Here is a 13,377-nt window from a genome sequence, read left to right on the forward strand (position 1 = left end):
ATTTAATCTAACTTTCAGATAGTTGGAGAGGGTCTGGTAATATCATAAATGCTTCTCTGAGGGAGGGTAGGATGCCTCCTTGTCTTAAGGAGGCTATCATTTGACCATACTTGAAAAAAACCTACATTGGGCCCCCTCAGAGTTCGGCAACTATAGGCCCATCTCAATCTCCCATGGTTGGGCAAGGTGATTGAGAGGGTGATGGCCTCTCAGCACCAGACACTCCTGGAAGACACTGATTATCTAGACTCATTTCAAACTGGCTTTTGGGTGGGCTATTGGGTGGAGACTTTCTTGGTCGGCCTGATAGATGAACTCCAATTAGGTATTGACAGAGGGAGTGTGACTCTGCTGATCATTTTGTATTGCTTGATGGAGTTCAGTACCATTGACCATGGTATCCTTCTGGGTGACCTGAGGGAGGTGAGATTAGTTGGCACTGTTCTACAATGGTTCTGTTCCTATCTCTCTGGTAGATTCCAGATGATGTCACTTGGTGCAGGGAGTTATAAATATGCTGATGACACCCAAATCTATTTCCCCCTGTCAACTTCATAAGGAAATTGAATCTTCCATAAATGCCTGCCTGGAGGCGGTAATGGGCTGGATGAGGGATAACAAACTGAAGTTGAATCCAAATAAGATGGAGGTACTGACTGGGGGGGGGGGGGTCAAGACCCAAGTGATGGTTTAGATCTGCCTGTTATGGACAAGGTTACACCCCCCTGAAAGATCAGGCATGTAGCTTGGGCATATTCCTGGATCCAAAACTCTCCGGTTTCTCAGGTTGAGGCAATGGCCAGGAGTGCTTTTTATCAGCTTAATCTGATGTGTCAGTGTAACAATCAGCCAGTAACAGCCTTTCCTTTCCCCTAAAGAGTGAATCAGAAGTGTACCGTGTCCTGACTGACAGGCTAGTGCTTTGCCGGGCCTTCTCTGTGGCTTCCCCAGGGCTTTCAAATGCACTGCATGTCAAAATTAGAACTTCTCCATCTCTGATTGCTTTTTAAAAGACTTAAGACACACCTGTTTCCTCAGGCTTTTAATTAAAATTAATTTTAAACTGTTTAATTGTTATCCTGTTAAATTATTTTAATTGTTTCATTCTATGCATTGCTTTTAATTGTTTTTATTCTGTGAAAGTTTTTTGTTTGTTTTTGTTTTTATAGTCTAATTTGGATTGCGTACACTGAGTAGAGATGTATATATCAGGTGGTGTGTGTGTGTACCCACACACGCACACACGTATGTATGTACACACACACACACACACACACTTATATCAACAGTGTTCCTTGCCTTTAAGTTTCGTTAAGTGTTTCATAGCGAAAATAATCTTTCACTTCCACTAGTGTTTTTCAATATTCCATCATTCTCAGTAGTTAGAATGTCTGTCGGTATTCCATGACATCACAGCATCTTAGTCAACAGTGGCAGGACATTCCCAACAATCTTTGGAAAGGGGAGGCCCAGGGCCAAATGGCATGCACCATAGAGGAACTCAAATGTAAAATTGTCAAACTCCTTGCAAAAATATGTAACTTGTCCCTACAATCAGGCTCTGTACCAGAGGAATGGAAAGTAGCCAATGTGACTCCGATTTTCAAAAAGGGTTCTGGGGGAGATCCGGGAAATTACAGGCCTGTCAGCTTAACTTCAGTGCTGGGTAAATTGATGGAAAGCATATTTAAGGACAAAATTGTTAAACAAAAAGAAGAAAAGGCCTTGCTGTAGGAGAACCAGCATGGCTTCTGCAAGGGCAGGTCTTGCTTCACTAACCTTTTGGAGTTCTTTGTGAGTGTCAACAGGCATGTGGATAAAGGTGATCTGCTTGACATAGTATACTTGAACTTCCAAAAGGTTTTTGACAAAGTTCCTCACCAAAGGCTCTTGAGTAAACTTAGTCATGGGATAAAGGAGCCGGTTCATGTGTGGATCGGTAATTGGTTGAAGGAAAGGAAAGAGAGAGTAGGAATAAATGGAGAGTTTTTACAATGGAGGTAGGTAGGAAGTGGGGTCCCCGGGGGATTGTTATTGAGACAAGTGCTCTTTAACTTGTTCATAAATGATGTAGAAGTTGGGGTAAGCAGCTAAGTGGCCAAGTTTGTAGATGACACTAAACTATTTAAGGTAGTGAAATCCACAACAGATTGTGAGGAGTTCCAAAAAGATCCCTCCAAACTATGGGAGCAGGTGACAAAATAGCAAATGTGGTCCAATGTTAGCAAGTGTAAAGTGATGCACATTGGGGCAAAAAAAAACCCCAACTACACATTATACACTGATGGGATCTGAGCTATCAGTGACTGACCAGCAGAGAGATCTTGGGGTTGTGGTGGACAGCTCACTGAAAGTGTCGGCTCAGTGCGGGGCAGCTGTGAAAAAGGACAATTCCATGCTAGAGCTCGTTAATAAGTGGATTGAAAATAAAAATGCTAATATTATAATGCAAATCTAGGGTGCGGCCACATCTGGATTACTGCATACAGCTTTGGTCACCGTATCTTAAGGATATTGTAGAACTGGAAAAGGTGCAGAAGAGGGCAACCAGGAAGATCAGGGGCCTGGAGCACCTTCCTTATGAGGCAAGGCTACAGCATCTGGGGCTCTTTAGCTTAGAAAAGAAACAACTAAGAAGAGACATGATTGAGGTGTACAAAATTATGCATAGAGTGGAGAGGGTGAAGAGAGAGAATTTTTTCTTCCTCTCTCATAACACTAGAACCAGGGGTCACCCCAGAAGCTGCAGGTCAGGAAATTTAGGACCGACAAGAGGAAGTACTTTTTCATACAGTGCATAATTAATCTATGGAATTCCTTGCCATGGGATGTGGTGATGGCCACCAGCTTGGACGGATTTAAAAAGGGTTTAGAGAAATTCATGGAGGACAGGTCTATCAATGGCTTCTAGTCTGGTGGCTGTGGGCCACCTCCAGCCACAGAGGCATGATGCCTCTCAATACCAGTTACAGAGGAGCAACAGCAGGAGAGAGGGCGTGCCCTCACCTCTTGCCTGTGGGAAGAGGTGCTCTTACCTCCGGACCTTGGGGCCCCAAGCAAGCCCATCATAATCTATTTCAACTGTGCAGGTGTGCTGGAGTGCCTCACAGTTATCCAGAGTTTTTGGCCAGATGGACAGGCCCAGCAGTTGCTCCAGCTGCTGCTGCTAGGCAGGGGGAAATGCCTGCTCAGCTCACACACACCCCAGCTGCCACCCCTCGGCCACAAACATGGCAGCTTGAATTATGGGTGGGAGGTTTGGCACAGCAGGGTGGGGTGGCTGCAGGAGGCCCATAAAAGTCAATTGGGTGGACCTCATGGCGGGGGCAGTCTGGGTGCCAAATTTTCCTAGGTGCTCCTCTTTCTGTGGGCTCCCCAGCGGCATTTGGTGGGCTACTGTGTGAAACAGGATTCTGGACTAGATGGGCCTTGGGCCTTATCCAGCAGGGCTGTTCTTATGTTCTTATATAACTATAGAGTTAGTAAGCATGTTTTTAAGAAAGGAAGTTTTTCCTGATTTCAGATAATTACATTCTGACTCAGTTGGCCAAACTGAGACAATTAATAATGATCAGTTTCTGTGATAAGCTGTATTCTTCTCAGTCCCACTATAGGCAAAAAAGTCTTTTCATACGAGTGTGGCCCACAGGATTCTCCCCCTGCTCATCTTTTGCATGCTCTCATATATATTCCCTGTGAAAACAAAAGTCAGCTTTCAAAAATCACTATTATTTTTGGAATATAGTCCATATTGTGAAATCCACTACAAATAATACAAACAATTCCATCACTCAGGGCAATGGCTGACATACAGAGCAAGGAAGCACAAGTGCAGTGAGAGGAACAGGCTGAAATAACTTCTGAAATAACTGAACTGGCACAGGGATGAAGCAGCAATTTTTGATGATCTCTCCTTTCCCAGGAAGTCCTCTGTTCCATCCTCAAATATATCCCTGAGAGTTGCATAGCCCTCAGGGACATATTTTCAGGTGGTAGACAGGGCTTCCTTGAGAAGGGGAGGTCATTTAAAATTACCCCTTCCTCAGTGCACCAGTTCAGTTCAGAGATTGCTGTTAGACTATTCCTCTCACTACACCGGTTCTTCCATGCTCTGTATATCAGCCACTATGTATTAGTTAGTCTTTAGCAGCTGCATAGTTGTGCTTACTCTGACTTGCAGGGCTTTTCTGGGTTGTCCAGCTATTGCCACGCAATTCTCTCCATGCTTCCACATTGTCATTAATAGTTTTGCAGCAGCATGCATAATGGGAAGCAATTGAAAGGCAGCAGCCATTCTGCTTGGTGTCAGCGCTCACCACAAATGAAGCAGCCACTTTGCATGAATAAAAGTGCCACAAATGTAGGAACATGTCCTGATTTTAAAAAAATATTAAATTCCAAGGGCTCATTGACCAGAACTAGCCTAAGGAGCATGTTTGGAAAGCACGAATTCTCACCCAGTAGTTCAAAAGCAAGCTCCTTGCCTATCTGAAATAAGAGATTAATGTATAGAGCTGGATTTTCCAGCAGAGGGAATAAAGCAACAGACCTCCAGTCTCATAGGTGCTCCAGGTATGTAATGATGGGGAAAGAAGTTTTGCCAATGCCATATTAGTCTCTGTGTTAGTCGTGTGTGTGTGTGGACAAATCAGTCTCATTCCCTAACACAGAAGTCACCCATAAATTTAGTCTTCTAAAATAAGAGCATCTTCAATTCTCGACCAGACATCTGCCAACCCATCCACAAGGCTAATAAGTACCAAGCCACTGTTTTGAAATGACTAGAGCAGGATGATTCTCTCCTTATTGTTTCCCAATCCATAGCTTCATATAGCTAGCTTCATATGACAGCTGCCATACAGCGGCCTGAAGATGCATCCACGTGGCAGCAGTGTCACATGGCAAGATAATAAATGCATAGCAGTTCCCAATGTAAGCTGGCCACAGCCCCTACTAACTGGGCAAAGAGGCACCTTATTAAAGTGGTAGTTCTCTTTATTGAGCAGGGGGAGAGCAACTGGCCTTATCCATCCCCAGCATTGTACCCCTCCAGTGACGGTTACTGGTGCCTATCTTATGGATTTTTAAAAATTATTGTGAGCCCTTTCGGGACAAGGATCCATCTTGTTTGTTTGTTTGTTATTTCTCTGTGTAAACCACTTTGGAAACTTTTGTTAAAAAGCAGTATATAAATGTTTGTTGTAGTAGTAGTAGATGCTGTGATGTGTCTATACCTACAAAGATTAGAACACATTCAGACAGTGGTTTACCCCATGATACTTTATGGGTACAATAGCTGGTCTTTGAAGAAGCAAGATAGAAAAACTATTGACACTTTTGAACTTTGGTGCTGGAGAAGACTATTGAGGATACCATGGAGAGCCAGGAAAACAAACAAATGGATCATAGAACAAATCAATCCAGAATTTTCAGTCGAGGCACAAATGACCAGGCTCACACTTTCATACTTCAGGCACATTATGCGAAGACCCAGCTCCCTTGAGAAGTCCATAATGCTGGGGAAAGTTGAAGGAAAGAGAAAAAGAGGACGACCAGCAGCAAGGTGGATAGATTTGATTACAACAGCAATGAATGCACCACAGAGAGACCTTAAAGGCCGAGTTGAAGACAGATCATCCTGGAGAGAATCTATCTATGTGGTCGCACTTGATGGCACTTAATCAATTTTTTAAAAAATCAGTAGTAGTAGTTTCTTCCATGCTGCCACATACTATTCTCAGGAATGTTTTGAAGCAGCAGGGAAACAAAACGATATAGCAGAAGTCAATCCACATGAGGAGCTGCTACTTGAGAGCCGTTTCCCACACGGAGCAGCCATTATGTGTGGAGCGGGTCTCATTAACACAGGAACATGTTCCGATTTCAAAGCAGCTATTAATCTAAAGAGCTTGTTGACCACTGCTAAACCTCCTAATAGGAGTAAATTTGGAAAGCGTTCAAGTGAATTCTCTCTTGATAAGTCGGAAGCCAGCTCCTTGCTTTCCTGAAACAGAGGTTAATTTACAAAGTTGGTCAGAAAGTTTAAACAGCAATTAATTTTTTGAAATATTAATGCAGAACCATAGCTTGGTGCCAGGGAGGAAATTGCATTAGAGCTGCAATAGCCCTGCTCTCTAATGTCTACACCTAAAATGTATGCTTGGTTTTTATGCGCTGCTATTCATTTGATGGAAGACTCTAAGGATTAAATTTACAGTAAAAAAATTATTTGAGGTTATAGGTACATTTCTGAATTTATGGCATTTTGACACTCAGTGTGTGAGACTGAATTCCTACTTCCATAACCTACTAATTACCCATGCACAGAGTCAGGTAATGAATTGAGTGAAGGACAGCAGAGCAGAGGAATTTGGCTGCAATGAATCACCAAGCAGTGCATTGAATGGGAAACCTCTATGGCAGGTAGCTGAGCAGAAAATATTTTTTACTTGACTTAAGCCAGGGTCAAAGAAAGGAGAAAAGAGAACTCAGTACTTAATACGTAGCCTGGAGGCTTGGTGGGCTCCTTGTTAACTTGCCACAGACATTTCCCATGATCTTGAATAGAGCCAAAAAGCATTTCTGAGTGATTAAAATTTCTTTAACAATTAATTGCTGGCACTCATTGTTTTAATACCTGCAACTCTGACAGGATCTATTATCTCTTCCTCTGTTGGTGTTTTCCCCGCCATCTTTTTTCTTTTTTTGGCATTGTTTTCTCTACCTTTAGGCTCTAGGGCTGGGAGGAAGAGGGAAGGAAGTTTGGCTGGGTGAGGAACAAGCCCCTACATATTATAGAATCCAATATGTAGGGGCTTGGTATGCAAGGACAAGGCAGTGAAGTGGAATCAGGAATGTTAATAGTTTAATGAAATAGATCTTATGTATTAGAGAGGCAAGTGCAGTCTGTCTTCAGTGCTCTTGCTGCCAGCTATTTGTTAGCCCTGCCTCTACCCCCAGAACTGGGATACAAGTCACTAAAGAATCATTCAAAGGTTGTCTGGATTTAGGAATGGATTAACCAAAAACATACATAACCCTTTCAGGTGCAACAAAATGGGGGCTTCTCCGCTAGGGGGTCCTGAAGGTAAGAGGCCTTCTCTGATACCCATTAGTTTCAATGGGAAATCCATCCTAATTGAACCTTTAAGGACCAAAACAAAACAACAGCCACAATGAGTGATAATACCAAATGGTCTCCACATCTATGACAGGGGACTGTTTGATATGACCGCAGAGGATTTCAACAGTTGGCAACTTTAATTGTAGAGCTACTACCACGTGGACAGAACCTCCACATCCCCATTTCTCTCAGGCTGTGGGGGAGCTTTGAAAGAATGAAGGAACAGATTTAAATAGGGAAAAGAAAATGGGGAGGGAAGAGAGGGGACACAGTTTGTTGCTTCACTTCAGTCAGCACAGAGTCACATACATGAACTAGGAATTCCTTAGTGATAATGCTGCAATCTGCTTCAATTGTGTCTTATTTTCTACAGCTATATTGCATTCTTTATCTTTTAGTGCTAATGAGTACTGGGTCCTGCAATTAATTCACTTTTTGCGAAGCAGCAGACCCTATGCAATTATCTTTTTTCAAACGTTCCATTGAATGGTTTTCAAATTAATGGATACACAAATGTAGCTCAGTTACTGATTATGAATATGCAAGTTGTCCCCCCCCCCAATTTACTTGATTAATCAATTAAAACCATGGTATTAATCAACTAAATATTTTTACTCCTCCAATAGCCCTGATATCTCTTTTATGCACAAGAATACTTACTGCAATTCCTGGCAGTTGATGTGGGGAGGGGAGGGAAATGAAACCTCAAGAAGCTGTGATTAGAAAGGCCTCCTTGAAGTTACAGAATAAGACATCATTCCGGGTGCAAAACTGTGGGAAGATACTCCAGGCCCAAGGAGTCTAAAACCTTCTATTTCCATCCACACATATTGTCTCCACTGACACTGCTTCAGTGCATTCACATACCTTCTCCAACTGTTGTATTTGGTACTGCAATTCACCTTTACAACAGTGTGGATTAAACTAGAATTAAGCAACAACAACAAAAAACCAAAACAGGGTTGATTTTTGCAAACACTAGCTAAGGTGATGGGCAGTCAGATCATAGCTGCATTGAGACAGGAAGCCTTCAGAGTACTTGCCCTGCAGCTTGATGGGCAGGACAGAGCACAGGAAGATTGGGAAGTGATTTTTGCTTCTCTCTGCTCCCTCCCTCTTTTGCTTACAGAAATATGTTCCTAAGAGCTGCACAACCCTCGCAGGTATATTTCTGGCAGTGAACGGTGCTTTTGCAGGGAGGAGAGAGAAGGGAAAATTGCTTTCTCATCTCCCTCCCTGCACACTATCCTGCCTGCAGGACAACTACTTTGAAGGTTCCCTTTCTCAACGTAGCTCTGATCCTTTCAATGAATCATCCACAGTTTTCCTGAAAGGAGCCTTCACTTGTGGACATTAGGCAGAAGGGAGTATGGGAGCGGGGAGCTGAAAGGTTCAGAAGGTGTTTGGGAGGTGAAAATAAATGCCAGGTTAACCAGACTGTTTTGGCATGCTGTGCTTTGCTGGTGGACCAATGCAGTAACACAAGACAGGGAGCATCAGCATCAGAAATGGGCCAATGAATTCCCTCTTCCTTGCTCCATTTGGAGTGAGGCAACATGCACGTTTCATCTGTAATGTAACAACATTGGCCACATTCGTACATAACACTGGACCAGTGGTAAACATGACAGAGGGTTGAATTTGCAGGCATCTGAATACATTAAACTGCTGTTTTGTCACCCACCCATGTCTTGGTTTTTGACCTCAAAACTGAATTTGAACCTTCAGTTGGTAGTGAGTTTTGCTGTTGAAACCTCAGGTTCCAAAGGGCCAGTGAGCTGGGTCTCATGATCTGTGAGACCCGGTTTGGGGCGGTGAGTGGGGACAGAGGGCTAAGTCGAGCTGAGAGGAGCCCTGGGTGGCCAGATCGGCTGCCCACATGTCTGCCGGCTCTGTGACCATGCGGCCGCTGCAAGCCCCAGTATGCCCTGAGCGAGCACGCAGGGCATACTGGGGAGACCCCCGGAGATGGTAGGTGGCTTTTTGCCTCCCCTCTGGGGGTCTACTCACGAGTAGGCATGGCACAAAGCCACGCCACAGCTACTCACGATACTAAAAACCAGGTTTGCGGAGCAAGCACTCCATTGCGGAGCAAGCATTTTTGATCAGAGGTTCTTGAGTGGTTTACCCACTCTAGAACCACCGGGCTCACAGCCGAGCCTGGTGGTTCTTACGATTAACAAAAATAAGGCTAGGCTCTCCTAGCCCAATTTTTGTTAATTATGAGAATAGCCGCATTGTTTCATCTAAATTCTGTCACCATTGCAACCTGGATTTTGTGCTGTGGCTCCTCCCAAAACTATAAAGAGGGCTGCTCAGAGCAGCCCAGAAATGGGTCATCTTTATGCTGGCTGTGCTTCTTGTTGGCCACCTCTTGGAGCTGTTGCCCAGCCCTCTGCATGGGCAGTGGTGTAAGTGGTGTAAGGAAAGGGTTAAAATGTATTTTCCCTGCCAAGGGCGGACCAAAATGGCATGATTGCAAAAGCCATGCCCAAAAGGCATGAACAAACTGGGGATGCCTCCTCAAAGATCGTAGCCAGTGGTTGCTGTTTTACTGACATCCTGATGCCTTGCTTGTGGTCCGACAATGCACGTGGTATGGAGCTTGCTGAGCAGCAGCCTCGGCAGAACAAGAAGACGGATGAGTTTCCCTGCCCAGGAGCCAGAGTTTGCTGAACTGCAGTTGAACGATCATCTGCAGGATGATTTCTGCCTTCACAGATTAACCACAGGTTTGTCTACCCAAGGTTTCACGTTATGTCCAAATGTGCCCAGTGCCAGATCAGATTAGTTACATGCCATCTCACTGGTTACATAATCCCTGATCACAGATCATGCAGACAGCAAGAACAAGTTCACTCTTTTTTTTTTTAATGTACTTTTAAACAAATTGAAGTGCCAAGAGAGGCAATAATCAGGTGCAAAAAACAGAAAGAAGAACTTTCAGCAGAGTGACCCCCAAAGCTCCCATTTAAGCTAAAAATGTTTGATGGCAATCATGATGAAGCACAGTTCTAGGGACCTCAGCATTTCAACCAGGAGCTCAAAGATAAGACGGAGCCTACCTGAGATTGCATAGTTTTAGGCTTCAGAGCCTAAACCTTTTACATTTTCATGCCCAGAAGCTAGGAGGGATATGATGTATCAGTCTCTGTGCCTGGCAGTTAGTATGAGGTCTCCTAATATTTATATCGCACCGAGGGAAGCTCTTCACATGATCGGTGAGAAGAGCTTCTGTTGGGCTTGCAGGGAGAGTGGAAGCCCTCTCTCCCTGCAGATGAGCAGCCGGTCGTAGCTGGGTGGCCGAATCGGCCACCAACACAGCTGTCGGCTCCGTCACAGAGCTGGTGGGAGCTGCAGGGACTGGGGGCTGCACAGCCCTCAGAAGTTCCAGGATGCCTTGTGCGAGCACGTGGGGCATCCTGGAGAGACCCCCGAACCCAGGAGGCTGCTTGCAGCCTCCCAGTTGGGGGTCTACTCGTGTGTTGCTGCATGCCATGGAGACACACGAGAAAAAATGAGGTTAATGGAGCACTCACTCCATTAACATCATTTAAGGGGAGGGGGAATCAGGTGGGCTATCTGCCTTGGGAGCACATGGCTCGCCTGCAAGCCTGATGGTTCCCACAATCCCTGGAAAGCGGGCTAAGGTCCCTTAGCCTACTTTCCAGGGATGATGGGAATATTTATTTATTTGTTTATTTATTTAACATATTTTTATACCGCCCAAAACGCAAGTTCTCTGGGCAGTTTACAAGACAATAAAAAAAACCCAATAAAAAGATTAACATATTTCAACAATTAAAATTTAAAAAGTTAAAACTATTAAAACACAATTAAAACAGAATCAAAATAGTCTCTAATTAAAAGTCTGGGTGAACAAATGGGTCTTGACTGCCCTTTTAAAAGTTGTAAGAGATGGGGAGGCTCTTACTTAAACAGGAAGTGTGTTCCAAAGCCTGGGGGCAGCAATGGAGAAGGCCCGTCCCTGAGTTGCGACCAGACAAGCTGGTGGCAACTGCAGACAAACCTCTCCAGATAATCACAATGGGTGGTGTGGTTCATAGCAAAGAAGAGGTTGTCTTAAATACCCAGGGCCTAAGCTGTTTAGGGCTTTATAGGTTATAACTAAAACCTTGTACTTTGCCCGGAGACCTATCGGCAGCCAGTGTAGCTCTTTTAAGATAGGAGTGATATGGTCTCTCTGAGATGACTCAGACACCAACCTGGCCACAGCATTCTGGACTAACTACAGTTTCCAGACTACGAACAAAGGCAGCCCCACACAGAGCGCATTGCAGTAGTCGTTTGGAGGTGACCAGCAGATGTACTACTGTTCTGAGGTCATTTATCTCAAGAAATGGACGCAGCTGGCGTATCAGCCAAAGCTGATAAAAGGCAACTCTGGCCACTGCCTCAACCTGGGACACCAGGAAGAGTTTTGTGTCCAAAAGCAGCCCCAGACTGCATACCTGTTCCTTCTGGGGAAGTGTGACCCCATCCAGAACAGGCAGATCAAAATCATCTCCTGAGTTCCAACCCTGCACAATATGTATCTCCATCTTATCTGGATTCAGTCTCAGTTTGCTACATCTCATCCAGCCCATCACTGCCTCCAGGCAGGCATTTAGGGAGGTTATGCCTTCTCCTGATGACGTTGACATGGAGAAACAGATTTGGGTGTCATCAGTATACTGATAACACCCTGCACCAAATCTCCTGATGATCTCTCCCAGTGGTTTCATGTAGATGTTAAACAACATTGGAGACAATACAGAGCCCTTAGGGACACGATATCGAAGTTCGGTTTTTGAAGAACAACAGTCCCCAACAGACACCATCTGGAATCTGCCCAAGAGGTAAGAGTGGAACCACTGCAAAGCAGTGCCTCCAACCCCCAACTCCCTCAGACGCTCCAGAAGGATACTATGGTTGATAGTATCGAAAGCTGCCAAGAGGTCCCAAAGGACCAACAGAGTCACTCTTCCCCTGTCAATTCCCAATTGGAGACCATCCATCAGGCCGACCAAGGCAGTCTCCACCACATAGCCCACCTGAAAGCCGGTCTGAAATGGGTCTAGATAATCAGTTTCATCCAGGACTGCCTGGAGTTGGGAGGCAACCACCCTCTCAATTACCTTGCCCAGCCAGGGAATCCAGGGCAGGCTTCTTCAGAAGTGGTCTAATAATTGCCTCTTTAAGACAAGGAGGCATCCTGCCCTCCCTCAGAGAAGCATTTATTATCTCTACCAGGCCTTCTACAACAACGTTCCTTCCAGATAGTATTAGTCATGTCAGTCAAGGGTCAAGAAAACAGGTAGTAGGCCACATCGCTCCAAGCAGCTTGTCCACATCCTCACGAGTCACAAACTGAAGGTTACCCAGCCCTAACCACATAAGAGGAGTCACTGGACACCTCCGATTCAGACACTGCAGTAATTGTGGGATCTAAATCCATGTCGGCCCGAATACGAGATATTTTATCTACACAAAAACCATTAAACACATCACAGCGAGTAATAAATGGTTCCAAATTCTGATTCAAGGGAGAGGGGCACTCACTAGCCCTCTCACAACCCTGGACAACTCTGCCGGACATGAACTTGCAGACGCAATACAGGCCTAAAATAATAGCTTATTTGCCGCCCGTATTGCCAGAGCATAGGTCTTCCAATGTGCTCTGTGTTGTAATCTGTCAGATTCGAGTTGAGTCTTTCTCCAATTGCACTCCACTTGCACTGAGGAATAGCCTCAGTCTTTTGTGCTTCCTTGGTCAGAAGAGGATTCTGCCTTCTGTACTTCAGCTTCTCCAACTTCAGAAACTCTTCTCAGAGACCCTGGACTGAATCACTTACCTGCCAAGTGTAAATTTGGATATGACTACTCTCTGCTCCAGCCTCACCCTGACATATAGCAATATTGGGGGCTGGGGGTGGTGTAGATAAGAACTGCATTCTTGAATGTGATTCAACATCCAACTATTCCAGGATTCTCTTTCCAGGAACGTCCAGACAGATGTAGAGGAGAGCTGGTCTTGTGGTAGCAAGCATCACTTGTCCCCCTAGCTAAGAGGGTCCACCCTGGTTGCATTTGAATGGGAGACCACAAGTGAGCACTGTAAGATATTCCCCTCAGAGAATATCTCTGGGAAGAGCAGAGGTTTCAAATTCCTTTTCTGATTCTCCAAGAGAGGGCTGAGAGAGATTCCTGCCTGAAACCTTGGAGAAGCCGCTACCAGTATCTGTAGACAATTC

The sequence above is a fragment of the Hemicordylus capensis genome, chromosome 4, assembly GCF_027244095.1.
Source record: "Hemicordylus capensis ecotype Gifberg chromosome 4, rHemCap1.1.pri, whole genome shotgun sequence".
NCBI classification, from domain to species: domain Eukaryota; kingdom Metazoa; phylum Chordata; class Lepidosauria; order Squamata; family Cordylidae; genus Hemicordylus; species Hemicordylus capensis.